At 28.4% G+C, this 22,049-nt stretch overlaps 1 protein-coding gene and 1 long non-coding RNA gene across 4 annotated transcripts in view; one reads left to right on the plus strand and one right to left on the minus strand.

The window, feature by feature from the left end:
* LOC124955773 overlaps positions 1 to 22,049 on the plus strand; it is a 48,534-nt gene that overhangs the window by 18,386 nt on the left and 8,099 nt on the right. The gene's annotated exons all lie outside the window — the stretch shown is intronic.
* Positions 18,977 to 20,992, minus strand: LOC124955795. Its single transcript, XR_007102973.1, has 4 exons — positions 20,442 to 20,992; positions 19,877 to 19,915; positions 19,455 to 19,800; positions 18,977 to 19,385 (listed from the first exon to the last, which is right to left on the minus strand). It is a non-coding gene; the product is annotated as an uncharacterized LOC124955795 (long non-coding RNA).

Consider the following 22,049-nt stretch of genomic DNA (forward strand, 5'->3'; position numbering starts at 1 on the left):
TTAAACGATTCCGATGTTTTTTTTTATTGTATCGATATAAAACGAAAATAATGAATTGATTTATTCTTTTTTCCTTATTTTTGATAATTATTTAGTAAGGTGTTACTATCCAATTTCTTATATTTATTTCCTCTACTGATGACTGATGTTAATTTCGCAGTAATTTAGATAGGATGCAACATTAGTATGATTTTATTCGACGACAAATACATATAACGTATATACATTTGTCGCTTATTTGTTCAAAATTAATAATTAGTGAACATATATATTATATATTATTTTTAATAAACATTAAAATATGAATTCGTTTCCACATTATCTACGAAATTTTTCTCCTAGCGCTATTTTCTTATGTAGGAGATCATTTGTAGGAGTTTACTTCATATTATTACTATACTATAATAATAATATTGTAATAATAAGAAGAAACAGAAGAATATACTTATATTGTATAAATCATGACACATATGATGACGATAATTTATGACAACAAAAGAAGGAAAAATGTATGATTTTACGTGATGGTTTATGTGCGAATTCTCTACATATCGTGTCCTTGATAATTTCGATACATAACCATTCATCGATAGATAATGTTTAATACGAACGAAATATGAAGAAAAATACGAAACGTTTCTTTTGTTTTCATCCGCTATTGCTTCTTTTTTTTCTTACTATCGTAATGCATTTATTTCCACACTGTTTCTTACTTATGAACGGTCGAAACTAATTGTCTTTATTGTTTAATGTAAAATGTAAAATAATATCTAGATGTATATAAATAATATTTAAGTACACTTTTATTATTATTATTATATTATATTACATTACATTATATTATATTATTATTATTAATATTATTATTATCAGTAGAAATATTTATAACATATTATTATTAGTAATAGTAATAGTCGAAGTCGTATAGAGTGGATTAGTTCTACAGGGATAATCATGCAAGAAAAAAGTGCTGCTAGTTCTATTTCATAGGTAGTTTACAAATTAATTAATGTTTTAATTTGTATTAAAATAATATAATATGTAAATATTTACTAATTATTTTTGAGAAAATATTCAACAAATTCTTATTTTTTGTCACAAATTTATATACTAATTCTTATATGTATCAATTATATTTATTATTTCCTATGCATTTATCGTAAAAGAAATGCACACCGACATCGTATTTAGCACGGATTACTGCGGGACGTACACTACCATTAAAGAAAAATATACGTATCAGAGATTGAAACGTGTGAGTTACAGTCTACTAACATTACTTACTCTATCCACACAAAACCAATTGTTATGTTGCGCGAAAGGGGAATAATCAACGAACTTATACATCGATACGATAAATACATGATGGAGACAACGTTCCCCGCTTGTATTCGTAGTTCATATTTTGTCCATGCCTGTCGCTTGAAAAAAATCACTTGCACTTTGAAGAAAAGGTAGTGAACAATCTTAAGGGATCATTACAGCATCAACCAAGTGATTTTCATTGCAGTCTAATAAAGTTGACTTTTCGATCATAATATAGATAACAAATAGAGATATAGTAAACAGCTATATTTTTCATTTCTATTTCATTGTCCATACGAACGTAAACTTCACCTATTTTTTCTTTCTTTCTTCTCTCTCTTTCTTTTTTTATGGACCATCAACGGTCTCCGCTCGAACTCGTTATTTTCCTACATATAAGCGTACATTATGAATGACTCATGGCCTTGCCGCCATTTCATGCGTATGTCTCTACGTCTAATAACACCGTTGTAACTTCTGACTCATGTTCAAATTATACGGCGCTTTTGCGTCCTATTACTCGCAATAAATAGCTAGACATATATATAGATTATATGTTAACTACGAACTGAACATACATACATGTATGAATTATTGGAAATTAGATAACTCCTATAACTTAACGACGATATGACTATGATCATCAAACGGATTATATAAATGAAACGTGATAAAACAATGCTATAAATATTTTCACATTCTCAGTTTATTCAATTATATTTAACTTAGCAAATTCACCTTGATTTTAATACTTTTACCATTTATACTAGCATTATAATAAAGGCAGGTATAAAACTAGGAGTAATATCTTTCACACTGTAAAATAAATTGTAAATAAATATGTATGTATTACAGATAAACACGATTAGATGGAGTTCTAATAAAACTTCATATCTTTAGATTTTAATTAGATTGATTCACATATGACTTTTATATCAATTTTTCATATAAAAGTAAATATTAATCGATGAGCACATTAATGAAAATTGTCATGATTGGCTATCAAAATGAATCGTTGATGAATAATTTTCTAACTTATTTGATTATAAAAAAAGAAGATCATTTTTTCCATGACATTCATAATCTAAAATCCATCGAATTGTAACATGGAAAGTGGTCTCCAATATCGGCAGCAGCTTTTGTTTCGATATCGAATAAATATAGGAATTACTTCGTTGATTTCGACAGCTGTCATGATGACACGTATTCCACCGTAACTTTATCACTATTGAATCCACGATGCCATTCTCTGAAGCTTAACCGGTCGTGTTCACGCTCGAGAATAATTACGTCAATACTACAAACGCTTATATATAGTACATGATACTATGTCTGTTCATAGATCGATGCTCTAATAAAGTTTGTAAACATTGCTTTCACGGTGTATGCATTAACGTAGTCCTTTAAAAATATTTTCAAAGTTTTAATTTCTAAACATCAAGAAATATCTCGCGCATCAGTTGATATGATCTTAAACTTTAAAGCTAATTAGAATTATATTCATAAATTAATAAAATGAACTCTAATAAATATCTAATAAAATTATATATATTCAATATGTAAAATTGACATTGATTTTTATTTTAATTAAGATTAGATTTTTAAATTAACAAAATGAACCAATACATTATTATCCTTAATGAAGTCGAAATTTATATAATAATATTATATGTTCCTGTTCGATAAGTTACGTCGTATCGATTTTTAAAATCTGACAAATTCAAATTTTATCTCTAAATTACTAAAAACAAACTAATAAAATTCTATACTGCATTCTATCTGCAAAATTTATACTCGATAAAAAAAAGAAAAGAATTATTTTGAGTACGTAATCGAAAAGATAAATCTTTAACCCATATGCATCATGCATTTACTTAATGTGCCGTATTCAAAAATCAGCAATATTCAATTGATGAGCGGCCCATATCACCGCGCGTAGTCGGTCGTAAGTGCAGTACATGACAACAGAATTATACTTTTTAAAACAGTTGATACATTGCAAACAACGAATTTTATATTTTTTTATTAAAATAGAAAAAATTCAAATTATTTTATAGATAAAATAAAAAATTTATTTTTTGTGGAATTCCTTAAAGTGATCAATACATAATAGTAAATCGCAAACATGGCATTTATAAATCGTTTCTCTTCGCAAAGACTTAGATAAGCATACAACGCATCGCTTTGATGTTCTTTTTCCTTTTGCTAAAGTTGCAGGTATCCGTATAGGAAAATGCCTGCCAGTATATCGTATTATTGAATCATTGATAGATGATATTTAAATATAGATTGAAAACACTTATTCATAATAATAGTTTGAAAGATTTACACAACAAAAATAAAACTTGTTTAGAATATAATGAACTGAAGAGATCAGAGACATGATCTGTGGAATCTGAAGAATATTCGGTAACTGGTAATGAAAAGCAATCGCGGACTCGCGGATATATCCGCGCTTGGATGCAAATGGGTTAAATAATCATAAAATTATATACGTTTTTATACAAATATAATATGTGTGTATAATATTATATATATAGTACATAGTATAATATAATACATATATATATATATATATATATATATATGTATGTGTGTATACATAGGTATGTAGGATGGAAGGTTTCAGAGCTAGTCAGTCATTTATGTGTATGTGTGTATATATGTGAGATATGCTGATGGAAGATTCTAGAACTAATTAGTTGTGTGTGTGTATATATGAGATAAGTTAAGGAGAGTGTGATTTGTTTTTTGGGAGGAACATTTGTTTATAGAAAAAAAAGAAGAAATTAGTTTAAGAGAGATAGCTAGTGAGTGAATAGCTTTAAGAAAATTACGTATTGTCCTCAATGAACCAACGAAAATAACGAGAAGAATATTATAGAGAAAAAAGTAGCGAGAAATCCCTTGAGTAGACCAGAATTCTAGAAAAGAGTTATAGTTTCCAATCCTAGTTATACATCCTAGTTATAATATCTTGTTAATAAAGTTCATGTTAATCAAAAGTATGTCATTTAAATTAGTCAGTCTATATCTTCCAATAATAAGGTTTCAAAAATATCCTACATATATGCGTGTGTGTGTGTGTGTGTGTGTTATATACATACTATATATATTTGTATGTATATATATATATATATATATATATATATATGTATATATGTACATGCATATATAATATATATCACTAAGAAAGCTGAAGTCGATTGAATCCGTGACATTTCACGACTGGGACTTAGCAGTAGGACTAGCGCAGCTAGGCAGAATGCAGCATCTTCTGAATTTATACATTTAGTAAAGTGACGTATGCCTATTTAAAAGGTGCGCATGAAACGAGTTTCATATTTTACAAGGTGTTCACTGTTAATTTACAGTTACAATCTGGACAGTCCGAATTACTTTGTTACATATATATGCAAGTTCTAACGCGTTTCATTTCGTTCTTCTTCATTTGCAACGCAAATTTCTCTAAACGATTTATAATAGTCGTTTAATTTCGCGCGTTGATAAGAGAAGTAAATTATTTATTGTTTATTACATTTGAGGAGAATAATTTATTGTTAAAAAAAAAAAGGAGAAAAAAACCAAAGGAATAATATCCGCGAGTTCAGATTATCGTACGTCTAGTTAAGACACGATATTCCCTTTTGCCCTTATAATTAATGCAAACCTGCCACTTTACCCGCCAAGTTCAAAATTCTTTAACAGGGGAAGCGACAGTAATCTGTTTTCGTAAAAGATACATAAATTTCGCACGTCATTCGTTACAATGGTAAACCGGTCAACCAATATGAGAAAAAATTTAAATGATTTCACGGACTATCACTAAAATCGTATATCTATTTATTTTTCGTGTTATATTTTAAAATTAATAAATTTTCATTTAAGTAAAATTAAATTTACATTTTTTAAAATTGAGAACTTAATCTTTTAATGCGTTGAACGATGTGGAGATCATTAATCACAATTAATTTTGCAGATTTTATTTAAAATGGTTTTAAAAAATCTTTCGTGTGTGTATGTGTTATGTGTATAATATTTAAAAAACTAAAAATAAAAATATACTTCTTAATAATATTAAAGTCTTATGTATAAAGGTAATGACAATGAATTATGCAAATGACATATGCGAAATATAAAAAAGTAGTATATGAACTTGTGCAGAAATATAACATATGCAAGATATATATTTAATAAGTACATTGAAAACATTGCATCTTTTATATTGTTTACGTACATTGTGTAAAATATTGCTGCTTCAAGCCATAAAATTTAATACTAAAACGTGCTTTCAGAAATATTTTTTTAAATTGAAGATATCAAATTATTTACTAACAGAAAAAGGAGATGGCAACTCTTCCGTAATTTTAATCCATGTACTACATATGTTACGTGAATTATATTTGGATAAAATATTTAATAATTTTTTGGCACCTGTATCTGTCACTAGCAGTAATATCTTTTCTTCAACAGCATCTGGCCATTCACACCATTCGTATAAATGAATTGACGAAACAAACATTACTTATGTAATTTATTTCTTTTTAATTTTTTGCTCGAAATTAAATGAGGTAATGTTGTTTTATTCTCTCACATTTTTCCAACAATTAGATTTGCTACGCGTTGCCCGATTTTATTCGTCGTCTTGTTTACTGAAATCCGCTTATAATTTTCAGCAATACATAACATTTTTATTATAATATTACGCATTTCTAATTTATATCAATCAATTAAATAATTTTTGCAAAATGTTGACTCATCGGAAATATTCTGATTTGTGTATTTCATAAAAAAAAAAAATCACATCTTATTTCATTATCAAGACTTCGTATAGTCACATTTACAAGAACCATCGCTTTACACATGTCAATATAAAATTCATTCTTGTTCGTCACAATTAATTTTCTTTTCTGATATTGTAGATTGTCTTGTAAATACGTTCTATCTGAATTTTGTTCCTGTGATTGTAATATATTGAAAGTATTAAAATATTGTGTCGATTGTGATTTTCTATCACAACAAATATTTTTTTCATATATTTTACATAGCACAGATTCTCTCACACAAAACTACTATCTTCTATTTCTTCAATCAAATTTTGAATTAATCTACGTTAACTTTTTTTTACTTTAGCGATTTAAAAGTGAAAATCAAATATACATATTTAATAGTCGTAAAATATTAATTCTTCGGTGTTTCGAATTGTACTAAAACACTATCACACAATTATATAGGCTACAGACATCAAGAATCAATATATACAAGACAAACAAGACATCAGAGAAATGTTTGTTTCCTGTGTTTGTTATCATTTCTTGGAAAATTATTTGCTATTGTATAAAATGTTTGGGTACATATAGAATGTTATCAGTTTCGATAAATTTACCGAGATTTCGATTTCGCTTCCAGGAAATAGATCTGAAATTTCAGTAAATAATATTGAATTTTAAAAAATACATATGAAAACTTAAATAAAATATGTAGTATACTTTGCATATGTATTGAAAAAATATATAAAATATGCAAAACGTATAAAATATGCAAAATAGTACACAATTGAAATCAATTAAACAAATTCCTTTTTGAATATCACGTTATTATTACTTTTCGAAAAAATATACATTTGCATGAACGTTTGCATTCTAATCATTAGATTAGTATATTAAATTGCATAAAATTCGTTTAGAACTCAACGCGTTAATGTACGATTCATTTTTGTATTTTTATAAAAAAAAAATATAAAATATACCTATTAAGTAAATATTAAAGAGATAATTGTTATAATAATTTGTTATGAAATTTAGTGAAAAACTAAATTATTGCATATACGTATTACATCAAGAATTAATCAATATTTAACATTGATATGTTGTAATTTTGGAATCATATATGGTCAAACTGTTCATCACCTTTTCTTCATAGCGAGTGACTTCAGCGACAGGTATGAACAAAATATGAACTACGAATACAAGCGGGGAACGCTGTCTCCATCCTGCATTTATCGTATCGATGTATAAGTTTGTTGATTATTCCCCTCTTGCGTAATATAACAATTGGTTTCGTGTGGATAGAGTAAGTAATGTTAGTAGACTGTAACTCACACGTTTCAATCTCTGATACGTATATTTTTCTTTAATGGTAGTGTACGTCCCGCAGTAATCCGTGCTAAATACGATGTCGGTGTGCATTTCTTTTACGATAAATGCATAGGAAATAATAAATATAATTGATACATATAAGAATTAGTATATAAATTTGTGACAAAAAATAAGAATTTGTTGAATATTTTCTCAAAAATAATTAGTAAATATTTACATATTATATTATTTTAATACAAATTAAAACATTAATTAATTTGTAAACTACCTATGAAATAGAACTAGCAGCACTTTTTTCTTGCATGATTATCCCTGTAGAACTAATCCACTCTATACGACTTCGACTATTACTATTACTAATAATAATATGTTATAAATATTTCTACTGATAATAATAATATTAATAATAATAATATAATATAATGTAATGTAATATAATATAATAATAATAATAAAAGTGTACTTAAATATTATTTATATACATCTAGATATTATTTTACATTTTACATTAAACAGTAAAGACAATTAGTTTCGACCGTTCATAAGTAAGAAACAGTGTGGAAATAAATGCATTACGATAGTAAGAAAAAAAAGAAGCAATAGCGGATGAAAACAAAAGAAACGTTTCGTATTTTTCTTCATATTTCGTCCGTATTAAACATTATCTATCGATGAGTGGTTATGTATCGAAATTATCAAGGACACGATATGTAGAGAATTCGCACATAAACCATCACGTAAAATCATACATTTTTCCTTCTTTTGTTGTCATAAATTATCGTCATCATATGTGTCATGATTTATACAATATAAGTATATTCTTCTGTTTCTTCTTATTATTACTATATTATTATTATAGTATAGTAATAATATGAAGTAAACTCCTACAAATGATCTCCTACATAAGAAAATAGCGCTAGGAGAAAAATTTCGTAGATAATGTGGAAACGAATTCATATTTTAATGTTTATTAAAAATAATATATAATATATATGTTCACTAATTATTAATTTTGAACAAATAAGCGACAAATGTATATACGTTATATGCATTTGTCGTCGAATAAAATCATACTAATGTTGCATCCTATCTAAATTACTGCGAAATTAACATCAGTCATCAGTAGAGGAAATAAATATAAGAAATTGGATAGTAACACCTTACTAAATAATTATCAAAAATAAGGAAAAAAGAATAAATCAATTCATTATTTTCGTTTACATCGATACAATAAAAAAAAACATCGGAATCGTTTAACCTCGGAAACTTAAGATTTCCTGTATTACGAATCTAGATACTTCCCAATGTATTACACATTGGTTATAAAATCTCTATCTTTTTGGTCTATAAAATCTGAAAAGAACTATAAATTTTTCAAAAATTTAACAATATTTTAGAGACTAAGATCCATTAGCATAAACGATTGGACACGTATTTCCTTATTTCTGTCATAAAATTATCTGATCAAAACTCATTAAAATGATCGAGCGTGTTTCCTTAGTTTGTTCGTACAAACATCGTGAAACGCATTTCTTTACATTTAGGAATATTTAGAAAATCTGAGTATCAGTTATTTACGCACTCAAAAGAATAGGCAATCGCTCTTTCATGGACATAAAATACACACTATTCAAGCATGCATATAAAAATCGAAAGTGGAGATATGAGCTTTATTTCTTTTGCCGAAAATTTCGAGGAGCGCCACATTACTAAACTTTTTCTTCGCAAAAAATGTCGAAAATAGCATTTGCGCCATCAGGGAGAACAGAAGTAATTCTCGACTAATTTTGATGAACAAGATCTCATTTTAGAAACGGAAGTTTAATTTACGGCATTGTTCCACAGGTCTTTTAAGAAGCTTTTTATTTGTGCATAAACTATTCGCGAAAAATACCATTTGTTAACACGATTTTTTTCGGAGAAAATAAAACTATCTCAAAAATTCGAAGCCAATAGACGGTAGATTAAATGTTTATTTTAAAAATGAGAACTTGTTCGTCAAAATGGATCAAGAATTACGCCTGTTTTCTTTGATTTCGTAAACCATTAAAAAAAGGGATAATGAACAGCCTTAAGAAAAAAGAAAATCATTCGCGACTGTTAATCAAGAACGATGTAAAATGATTTTATCTCTACCGTTATGTACAAGTAATCATTTCTATCGAGCTCGATTATTCTTTATAACATAATGAAAATGGATCTCAAGGCGTTAATAAGATCTTCCGGACGGTAGGAACTGGATTACACGCGACTTCCCAGGCTTTTCTACGTTTCGAAATGATTTCGAACGCGCGAGAGAAGAAGTTGTTTTATTTAAACACGATTCATAGTTACGCGTACGTACGTATACTTATTCAGGTACATAGAAACGACCTGGATCGTAAGGAAGTACAGACGAGTTGGTTAGCGGGTAAATCCGATATACGACTTGCATATAACTCAGGTCTAGCGTTATAACCGCTCTGTACGCGTTCTGTTTCCTATTCGCCGAGATATATGCGTTAGTTTCCCTTGAGTTTTTCACGTAGTCATGTACACATACATATGTATATTTATACACATACATAGATACGCATAAATACGCATATTATAATTGTAGCTTTACAATTGGATTTTGAACGATCAAAGAAAATATGTATCTGTTTTTTTTACTTCTCGTTTTAGAATTAATATTAAATTGGCAATAATTAATATTATTTTTCGAAAACGTTTTCTAAGTCAAATCTTTTCTTTTTCTGCTTAAGAAAATTCTCGGTACTTCCCGATGGTTAAACTTTTCAAAACTGAGTATATAAAGACGATGATACTTTAGATGAAAAATAGCACGCTCTCAGACAATGAGAAAACGTTGCATCAAACACAATGTTCGCATTGAAAATGTTTACATTTTGCGAAGCACATTTCGGTCCTCCATGATGAAACCTCTAGAGATTTCCAAAGTAGATGATATTGTCGCAGAAAAATACGAGACGCAGTTCTCGGAAAATTCTCTTTCAAATAAATAGCTTGAATTTTTATGTAATCGCCGTGAATTAAAACGTTACATATTCAACCGATGCACCAGCACATTTACGTAACTTTCATATTAACGAATGAGCGTGTTTGTTATGCTTTTTCTTTTTTGTAGAAAAGTAAAGATCGTACTACGACGTCTATGAATTTTGTAAAATGATATTGAACGACGTAATGATTTGAGAAAAAATTGTGGTAAAAGGCTGACGAGCGAGATAACGAAAGCTTTCCGCATCGCATCACGTTTCTACGATCTTAACGATCGTCCTTAAAGGGATAGAAAGAGAAAGAGGGAAAGAGAACGATCTCCCTTCAACGTCGATCCCTCGAGGAAAGACTCGTTAAAATTCTATCTGGACGATTATCTTGGCCGATTAGGAGAACCGAACTACGAGGGGATAATTTAATCGACCGCAAAATCGTGCTTCACAACTCGATACTTGCTCGATGAATATTTTGCGGTTAAAGAAAGGGTATTGAGATCAATGACGAATTCATGAAAAATCACGAATTTTTCCTTCGAATTACACGATAAGATATTATCTGAAAGAAAAAAGATTAGCCACATTTGTTCTATCCAAAGTTTTTATAATCATACAATTTGATTGTTAATATTTCACAATAACTCGATATCACTATAATAATAATATTATGCGTATCTATTATAATATTCGAGTTCATATAATACACATATCTATTATAATATCAAATGATAATCCATAAATTAATAAAAATATCATACAATATGATTTAAAAAAGTATTTCCGAAGTGAAAAAATAAGATTTTCATCGCGTCATTAAAATATGAAAACTCGCCCCTATTCATACACACACACACACACCCACACACAACGCATACACATAAACACACACGCACATATTTCGAAAAGATTGATTTTTCATCCGGCTGCGCATATCTCGCTTACAGTCGACGTATTTCAAACGAAATGCGTGCCAAGAGAGAAACGAGAATTTCGAATCGGCGATACGCCTGTTTCGACGTGATTCATGAATGATCGAGGATCTATGAGAAAAACAGAAAGAGAGAGAGAAAGAGAGAGAAAGAGAAAGAGAGAGAGAGAGAGAGAGAGAGAGAAAGAGAGAGAGAGAGAAAGAGAGTGAGAAAGAGAGAGAGAGAGAGAAAGAGAGAGAGAGAAGAGAGTGAGAAAGAGAGAAGAGAGAGAGAAAGAGAAAGAGAAAGAAAGAGAAAGAAAAAGAAAGAGAGAAAGAAAGGCATACGTGAGGTACGATATCGAGAAAGTGAATTCTCCTCGGACTCTCGGCTCACATTTCCGAGAGTATCCTCCTCTCGATTTCTCCAGCTTACAACTGTTCACGGAGATGACGCCATTCCTCTCATTATGGCCATTCACGAGCCTGTAATAATTATACTTACTAGCATTACACTCAACCCCTCTCTTTAAGGAGAATCATCGCGTTGGAACTCTTGTCAAACATAAGTACATACGTTATTGTCATCTACCCTTCATTATACGTATTGTCAATAAGAAGTTAGACTGAATTAACATATGTCCATAACAACGACGAGTTCGTTCTTTAATCCATTATTTTTGACGATATCTAATTGACCAAACAATTATCGTTAATCTAACATCCCACTTCTCTCTCTCATTCTCACTCTTTCTCTCTCTCTCTCTCTCTCTCTCTCTCTTTCTCTATCTCTCTCTATCTCTCACTCTCTCCCCCTCTCTCTCTCTCTCTCTCTCTCTCTCTCTCTCTCTCTCTCTCTCTCTCTCTCTCTCATGTCGCTTATTACTCGAAAGAGAATTTGGTTCACGTCAACATAAACCACACTATACTAGCTAGCTTTTTATTTTATCGAATGTTCCTTGACATGGTTAGTTAAAACGGTTTATCAAGACTACGTTACGATTACTGGCACGTTCGTGAACTTAGAGGATAAGCAATAAAATAAACAGGTTAACATGATATTACTCGTTTTATCGAGCCTCGTCGTAGATATTTGACCAGTCATGGAAAAATTAAAAATGACTTCGCTAGATATGAAATTGTCCCAAAAGCAAATAATGTTTTCTTAACGTTCGTTAATGATACCATTTAAAAGGAAAGAATTTGTTAAAATTTTTACCATTTAAAATATTTTATGTCATATTTTCTATTTGGTTGATGTAACATTTTATCCAAATTAGTATTAAAAATAGTAATCTGATATTTAAGATACGTACTATTATATATTTAACGTTTTACCAAGAATGAATTAATTTGTTATAAGTCCATTTATAACGTAGTCTATAACACATAGTACAAAACGTATTATGCATTAATAGCAAAAAGAAAACATTGACAAATATTTAATTCGGGTAAATATATTTTTTTTATTAAATAAAGATAACATGATTTAGGAAATTATTAAAAAAATATTCAATATATTATGATTATTATGAATGACATCATTGTATTAATATTAATAATTTAAGTTTCACAGTTGGGGAGCAATAAGAGATTTTAACTATTTTCAATATTTCTCTCTACAAATTTCATAAATCTATAATTAACATTTTATACTCTTGATAGTATTTTCTTTTCTGCAGGTTAGAATTATAAAAAAATTATTGTTTTCCATTTTTTTTTATTATTTAATAGGTTCACATGAATTGTTGGTAATGTTATATATGTATAATAGGTCTTAATAACAATACATGTATGATAAAAGATAACCTATATATGATAAACTAAATGCATGGAAAATAAACGCGTTAAGAGTAAATTTCAAAACTGTGTGATAATATTATATTATATTCAACAGTATGAAAGAACTTGCTGAGGTATAATTTATAAAACAATATAAGATTTATATATTCGACAATTCTTTCCAACATATCTTTCCTATCGATTTCACTTCTGTGTGAGAGAAAACTTTCTTCTAACAGAAGACGTCATGGAACGTCTGCTTTGAAATCATCGTCGTCCCACGAAAAAGACCGTGTACCTTTCTCGTACACGGGTCTCTCAAGGTCATAGGCCGCTTAACAACCTGGAACCTCGGAGTTTCCTGCATCGTCACGCGTATTATTCTTCTCTCGTCGGTCGTTGCACCGGAGAACAGTAATCCTTGAGGTAAGTGCTACGACGATGGGACACCACGTGCGTACTTCGACAAACGTTTGATTTATGAATGTGTATGTACGTATGTCGTATACGTGTACGTGTACGCACGCGCGCGCGCGTGGTGTGTGCATATATGTATATTGTGTATGCACTACCAACTGCGTACATTCCCAAGATATACTGTATATGCCATGTAATAACGTAAACACGATACTAACGTGGAATATACAATACAACGTTCGAAGGGCCTAAGTTATAAAAAGAAAAAGAGGAAAAAAGAGAGGGAGAAAGAAAGAGAAAGAGAGAGAGAGAGAAAGAGAGAAGTAGAAAGAGAAAGAGAGAGAACCGATAGCAAGAATCGTGTCGTGTCGATAGATCACATCGTTCGTATTCGTGTTTATTGTCCCGTCACGAAATACGACGTGCCTTGAGAAAGGAAAGAAACTGAGAGGAAGGAAGAGGTGAAAGAATAACTTCAGAAGGTATAGAGAAAGGAGAAACGGCAGAAAGAGAGAAATAGAGATAGGGTGAGAGAGGAGGGAAGAGAGAGAGAGAGAGAGAGAGAGATTTCGTCGGAATGATGTCGAGATCAAAGGAGTACAAATGTGCCTTTGCCTTTGGGCGACAATGAAGTTACTAATAATACACCGCAATTGTGTGAACTTCCCTTTCGAAATAATATCTATCAAAGATGAAATCTGATTATTTTTTATTAGAAAGATAATAATCACTGAAAGAAAATTATCAAAGAATCTATTTGATCTACCGAATACTTTTTCGTTAAACGCATAATTATACATATATGTAATATATATGTAATATGTATATAATTATTTTTTATATTCTTTATTTGTAATATTCTAAAATTATTTTTAACATTAGAGCTATCGATCTAGTTTTACCATATCCTTTAATTTGATATAATAAAATTAGATTTATATTTATTTAGATTGATATATATTATTATATTAGATTGATATATTTACTATATCCATTAATTTGATATCGTAAAATTAGATTAATAATGATATTTTTAGTTTATTTCATCTTATAATAATAAGTATTATAGAAGAAACAGCTTTTAATTTATATATTTTTAATAGTTATAATTCAAATAATTGCAAAATAAGAAATCTAAAATTCATCATTTTTACTGATTTCGTAATTCTAGTATTACATATTCGTGTATATATATATATATATATATTAATTATTATATATTATATATTATATATTATATATATGTATATATATGCATATATATATTAATTATTATATATTATATATTATATTATATATATTATTATATACTATATATACGAAAATTTTAAATTTTTTAATAAAGAACTTGTCGATATACTTAATATATTAGGAAATAAATATATATCATAACATGTCGGATTCTTATAAAATAGTAACAAAATAGTTCATTTCTATGAAATAAATTATAATGACGATATAGCAGTATATCGATCTATATTATATTGTATTTTAATACTATTTTAAAACAAAACTTTTTGAATTATCTAAAACTTCTTTCAACTCTATTATTAATACTTAATTTTTATTTCCTATTTAATGTCATGATGTTCCTCGCTGAACAATGACTTTTACTTATAAACGAAGAAAATAATTTAAAGTAACAAATGTGTATCTGCTTATTTAAATGGTTACTATCTACTAGTCTATCAAGATACTCTAAAAAGTTTTTAAGAAACAGTTATAGTAATAAAACATTTATTTATTTTGCGGAAAATATATAATGCCGATCTGTTAGGTCTGTCAGTTATGATACTAACTCAAGCTGATTAATCATGCGCAAGAAAACTATTCAACGACGGCGTAACAAGGCATTTTGTTTCCTGTCTGAGAAAACGAAAGACACGTGGCAAAAGGATGTACAAGAAAATTCATTTAGGATTCTTGTTCATTCGCATACTTCTCATTTACGATTACTATAGTGCTGGCATTATGTTACCGACGTATTTGCCACATTCTAACGAGAGATGGCTTTTCGAGCCATTAATTTACCGAGTATGTTCAACTTGACAGACGATGTTCCCTAATCACACCAAAATGCATCCTGCTAGCGCGATAACAATATCTTCAAATGCAGCTGCAAATGTGAATCTATTATCCTATTTTTATATTAATTATTATTATTCTATGATAATAATAATTATTATCAAAACTGTAATTATTATTAAAAAAAAATTTGTTGCAAGATTGAATATTTTGTGCATTTTGAAGATAAGAATTAAAAATATTAGTACTTAATAATGATTTGTAGCGATATTCATATATTATTAGAAAAAAAATATTTTTGAAAACAACGAAATAAATAATATTTCTTTTACATTCATTTAATAGATCGCGAGTAATATCGATTTCCTAGAACTTGCCGTAATAAATTCAATCTTTTTATCGATGACCAAGAATAAAATTTTTATGCGAAGTTTCGTTTCTAATCAAATGACATAACCATTGTAATATGTTGAAATTAGTAGGTACAACGTATGAAATGACCATTGAACGTATAAATAAGAAATATCCTTGATTGCGCTTATTGCTAATCTTTCAGTTTTCTGTCCTTTTTTATATTATTAATAAAAAAATAAAAGATTAATTTATATTTGTTCTAATCATTAAAGCTATTATATTAGCATTTAAAAATTCAAAAAATTACTTTTAAAGAATTATTTATATTTTGTAATATCTGAATCTTAATTAGATACACATACACATGGCAAATAATATATTACATAAATTGCGGATGCATAAAACATCAATATATTTAATTCTACATATCAAACGTGTTCAAAATTTTTTGTAAATTTGATTAAAAAAACCTGAATTTTATAAATTTTATTTAAATATTAAAAAAAAATAAATAAAAATCATATATTTTGATATCATTTATAAGGTGTAAAACTGTAAAGTATTAACAAAGTAATAACAAAGTATAGGAAATACATATGTTGAAAGATGTCAAATTTGCAACCATTTTATAAATAACCGGAGGCAAGATTTTCCATTTCCGAATTGAAAATATATGACTCGGCGCCTGGTCTGGTTTCGCCTATATATAACTAAAATCGTATTCGAATAGAATATGTTACCTGTCTACCTATACCTATATTTAAAAAAGATAAAACATACATTTCAACACACATACACACATCCCATAATTTTCACATATACCGTCAAAGTATAAAAGTAAACTATTAGGATATGACCCAAGATATAACACGTACATCATCCTAATTTACTCCGCATTTGATAAAAAATCTTTATTAGGAATAGGTATCAATTTGTTGTAATTGATTGTCAAATATTAATGATCATTACGTGATAAACTACTTTCAAAATAAGTACTAATATTTAGTAATATATAATCACACCAGTAGTATACGAATATTTTATTATAATATAATAGTTCTATATAGTATTAAAATTGACTATATACTTTGTATGTTGTATGCTATTCGTATATATTTATATAATTAGAAATTTCGCTTACCGATGTATAATTTACAATATTACAACACACACAGAGATAAATGCACGTCGTATACAACAAACTAACATTCGTTAAAAAAGTGATTTTTAAATTCTAAACATGTACTAACTGATGTTCACCCATACGAATAGTACTTAATCATACGCATAACGGAGAATGCAGTAAACACAGTAAACACAGTTTTCACAGAGTGAAAAAACGAATATTAATCAATTAGTAACTGATAATATTCAGGTAAAAAATAAAAATTCACTTATAATTTAACTCTATGGATTAATGACTATTTTTTTTCTTTTTTTGAAACAGTAAAGTTATATATCGTTTTTATGAAACTATTTTTAAATGATTCTAACTTCGAAAAAATTCATTTTTGACGTAATAAAAATTAACTTTATAGTTGTATTATATCAAAATATCCTTGGAATGAATCCTTTTTAAAGATGACTATTTTAATTAATTGACAATATTATATTTTTCATTTGCAATGGTTGCATGCTCTTTTTACGAAGTTCGATATTGATATCTTGACTTCTACGTTAATCTCATGATAAATTGAATAAACTATAAAATAGTTTTAATCACGTGTTAATAATTTCAAATACTGCTAGATACGAACAATAAGGGTCTAATCTAAGCTAATATTAATAAATATGCAAAAGACATATTTTATGAAAAAAAGATACAAAAAATGTACAATTTATTAATAAATTTACAAAAGAATTCACTCACGGTTATACTCAACAATTAAAACCAGTGAGTTTGTGTTGATCTGGACCTTTTAGACCTGATCCTCTACATAATGAATATTAAAGGAACTTGAATTTGTTTTAAATTACTAATAAAGAAGTTCTACGAAGAATAATCGTTGAACATTTTATTAAAATAAATTAAAATACGCTGAAATATTAATTAGTAATTGTATTATAATATATTATTGTATCATAATTATATTATTTAGGTATTATACATGACCTACGGAAAAATCAAGTGACGGAAAAATTTTTGCTTGTAAGAATCGTATTATAATTGAAGTGAGATAGGGGAAGCATTCCACCTAGCTTCGAGCAACACGATTCTCGATATTTTTCGTTTACATTGCCGTTCGATTTTCTGAAACTTCAATCAAAATAAAACAATCAAATGTTCCTTCACATATGCTGATAGATATATTAAGTTTAAAAGAGGGAACCCGTTATGAGCGGACAGTACAACTCACCGAAGTACGGCACAACACAACATACCATCGTTTACTTTATGCTACTATATACCCACGAAGCATGAACCACGAATGTGGTTTTTTATAGTTTATTCAACTTATCATGAGATTAACGTAGAAGTCGAGGTATCAATATCGAACTTCGTAAAAAGAATCACGCTGTCATGCTCACTTTAGTTATTTTCATTTTTGTTAGTGGAAAGTGTGTACTATTTACGTGTCATTTTTAATTTACAACAGCGTAAATCGAATTATGATCATAAACATAATTATTTCTGTGAGTTGTCAGGTTATTTATTCTATTTTAGTTCATCAAATTATTCGTTTACTAAAAACTGAACAAAAGAAACACAAGAAATAGTGATAGTGGGTTAGACAGTTGATATTACAATGTCGAGTTTCGAGAGATTCTACATTTATACAAAAAAAAAATCTTAGAAATAATTATTCTGATGATTTTAAACATTTATTACAAATGACAAAAATATAATTTGCAAATTTGTTAAAATGACCGGCGATAAGTAATAAAACAAAATTAGCAATAATGTTGGATTACATAACAACAGGAGAATCAATTAAAAGTTTAAAATATTTTTTCCGTACCTAAGAAAACCACTATAAGTAAATTGATCTTGTATACTTCTGATACCATTTATATTTTGTTGTAAGTAAAATTATTTAATTACGTAAAAAATTAATGATTATTATTATGCTTATTACTATTATTATTGTTATTTTTGTTATTATTTAAATAATAAATTATATAACTAAACAAATTACATTATGTATTACATGTTAAGTAATATTATATATGTATTGACATTAAAATAATAAATAAGAAAATACAATTATTTCCTGTAGAATTTATAGATTAGTTATAGATATAATTAAAGATTAATTAATATATATTAATTACCTTTGAATAAATTAAGGTTAATTCATTCGAAGATGAATAAATATATTCAGAAGCTTCATTGCATAACATATAAATTTGGTACAGATGAGTTATTATATTGATATTGAATAGTTGATGTACACATTCTGTTTACAAACAAAATTATAATTCATTGTTGCATTTGGAAATTCGATGATTCGCAATAACGATCCTAATATTTGCCGAAATGATTCTAGCTATTCTTCTTCTCTGCAATTTGTACCGCTCGTGTTGGAGTTTATTTAAAGCATGATAAATAAAGATTAAATTTTTGCTCACCTTCTGCTTTTTTTCTTTTTTGTGAGAAAAAGTCTCATCATTAACAATATTTCTCACTATCATTTGTCCTTTTCTTGATTAACTTCAATTTCAGTATTATTTCTTTGCAACATATGAGAACACAAATAATTTTTTCAAGTACCGATGATACAAGAATATAAGAAAAATATTGAATATGGATTCAAAACGCATTAGAATTTTCCAGAATACATAGAAACTCTCGATGGAAAATACATCGTCATAAAATCTCCTTTAAGTGGCTCAGGCAATATTAAGAACAGTTACAATATCGTATTGCTTGCTTTGGTTGATAGTAATTATTGCTTCCGATATACCGACGTTGGAGCTAAAAAAAGATCATATAAAGACATTTTAAAATAATTTATTTATACTAATACTGCTTTAGAAATCAATGCTCTTACCGAACCTCTAATTCGATTATTGTAAGAGATTATCCGTATCTGTCAAAAAAATATTTATAAAATCCTGTAGTCGACGTAATTTATCAGGAAAAGAGAGGATTTATAGTTACAGACTTTCCAGAGCATGCAAAGTCGTGGAAAACACGTTTGAAATGCTTGTTAGTAAATTTATAATTTTTGAAAGTTCAATTATACTAGAACTAGGGACAATGTATAAAGTGGTTTTTGCATGCTGTACTTTGCACAACTTGTTTGAGAAAAATCAATCCATGCTATATACCTAGTGACCTAATTGAGTACGAAGAAGAGAAGTATCATGTTTCTTTCAGTTCATAGAATCCATTTAGAAACAATGGTTTACAAAATTTGCTATCAGTGCATAACAGACATGCAAACTTTGAAGCAGAAGGAATATGAGAAATGTTACTATTTCAATGGTAAAGGAGTATGACAATATCAAATATTAATTAAATCAAATATTAACTGGAAATATTACTTATTTTACCAAAGAAAGATATTATTTATATTAGTATATGCATAGTTATTCTCTTTTAAATGTACTCACTAATATCAAATATTAAAGTGTAATAATAATAATTTCTCTTCATTATACAAAAGGATGAATGAAGGAATTCATCTTCGTAAACTACACTATTGTTTGGTTTATGGCCATCATTTGTAGATTTTCCTGGCCTTTGACTATCCTTGATCTTCTTTAATTCTTGGCAATACGAACTTCTCAAGTTTACAAATTTTTTAATTACTTCTTTTGTACTTAAAGTCTCCGAAATTCGTTAAACTCTTGCTGATGCTCGTATATCACAATCCCTGTATTCATTAAATATCGGATTATAAAATACTGATTCCGTCTGATCAAATCCAACAAAACCCGTCTGACAAAACCGAAAACGCTGCGTAGATATTTTGTTCCACGCGTGCTACTGCCACGATTGAAATTCAAACCGGTTTGATCCTCAGTCACGACTGAGTCGTGGAGGTATTAACGTCACAGGCAATCTTCACGATAGCATGCTCATACAAGTCGTAATCCACAAAAGTGTAATTCACCTTCTTGGTTCACGCCCTCGTGGGAAAGCGGCATTACTTTGCATTGATTTAAACGGATTGTAACTCACTATGGCATAGATCGACACAAGAACTAAACGACCAGAATGCTTTGTGTAACATTATTTCCGTTCGTTTCGAGCAACCAGTACAACTTTGACCACGTACAACTGAACATCTTTTTCTCTAATGTTATATTTTAATTTTATTACAATATACCAAAAGTGAAGTACTCATAGAATCAATGCGGGAGTATTCATTTCTGTACGATGTCTCAGATACTTCATATTATGATAGCAGGAAAGATGACAACACTTGGCAACAAAATTTTCAGAAAAATTCGATTCTTTGACAGGTAAATATATTACAGCGCAATTATACAATTATACTATAACATATATTTATCATATTTTAACTATATTAAGTGCTGCTTTAAATATGTCTTCATAAATTACTTAAGAACGTATAATATATACTATTTTGAAAGTTTAATATGTAAAGTCGTAAAAAATTAGTTCGAAATGTACTTTGGATCTGTAAAATATATACATTCACATACACACACGTTATTTCTATATTTTGGTATGTTACTATTTTGACTTTTTTGTTTCAGCTATAATGTGCAAAAAAATATGGATTGTTTTTCGAGACCGTTTTCGAAAAGAATACAAAAAGAGGAAGACTACGTTTGGACAGGCAGCTGAACAAAAACTGTTTTAAAATATAACGTAGTTTATCAAATACATATTGGAGAGAGAAATCAGATTATAAACATAACACTTGATTCTAAAGAGAGCAATGAATTTGTCAATCAAACAGTTCCGATAGATGGTCCAGACGTCAGTATTAATTCCATTAAGAAAGAAATGAAAATTACGCAAGAACCATACGCGCAAGAATCAACATGTTTAACAACCCCAACAAATGACCTCTAACAAATAAAAACATTTATCTAAAGTAATAGATCGTAGTCTGACTAGGAAGAGTAAAGGCAAAGATGTCATTCATCCTTTGTAACGCAAGTGTTACAAGATTACTTTCAGAGTAAAAAGAACATCTAGAAAGACCTATCTAGGCAGTATACAAACTAATGTTTCGGCTGCTTTTT

Source organism: Vespa velutina, chromosome 1 (genome assembly GCF_912470025.1).
Source record: "Vespa velutina chromosome 1, iVesVel2.1, whole genome shotgun sequence".
NCBI classification, from domain to species: Eukaryota; Metazoa; Arthropoda; class Insecta; order Hymenoptera; family Vespidae; genus Vespa; species Vespa velutina.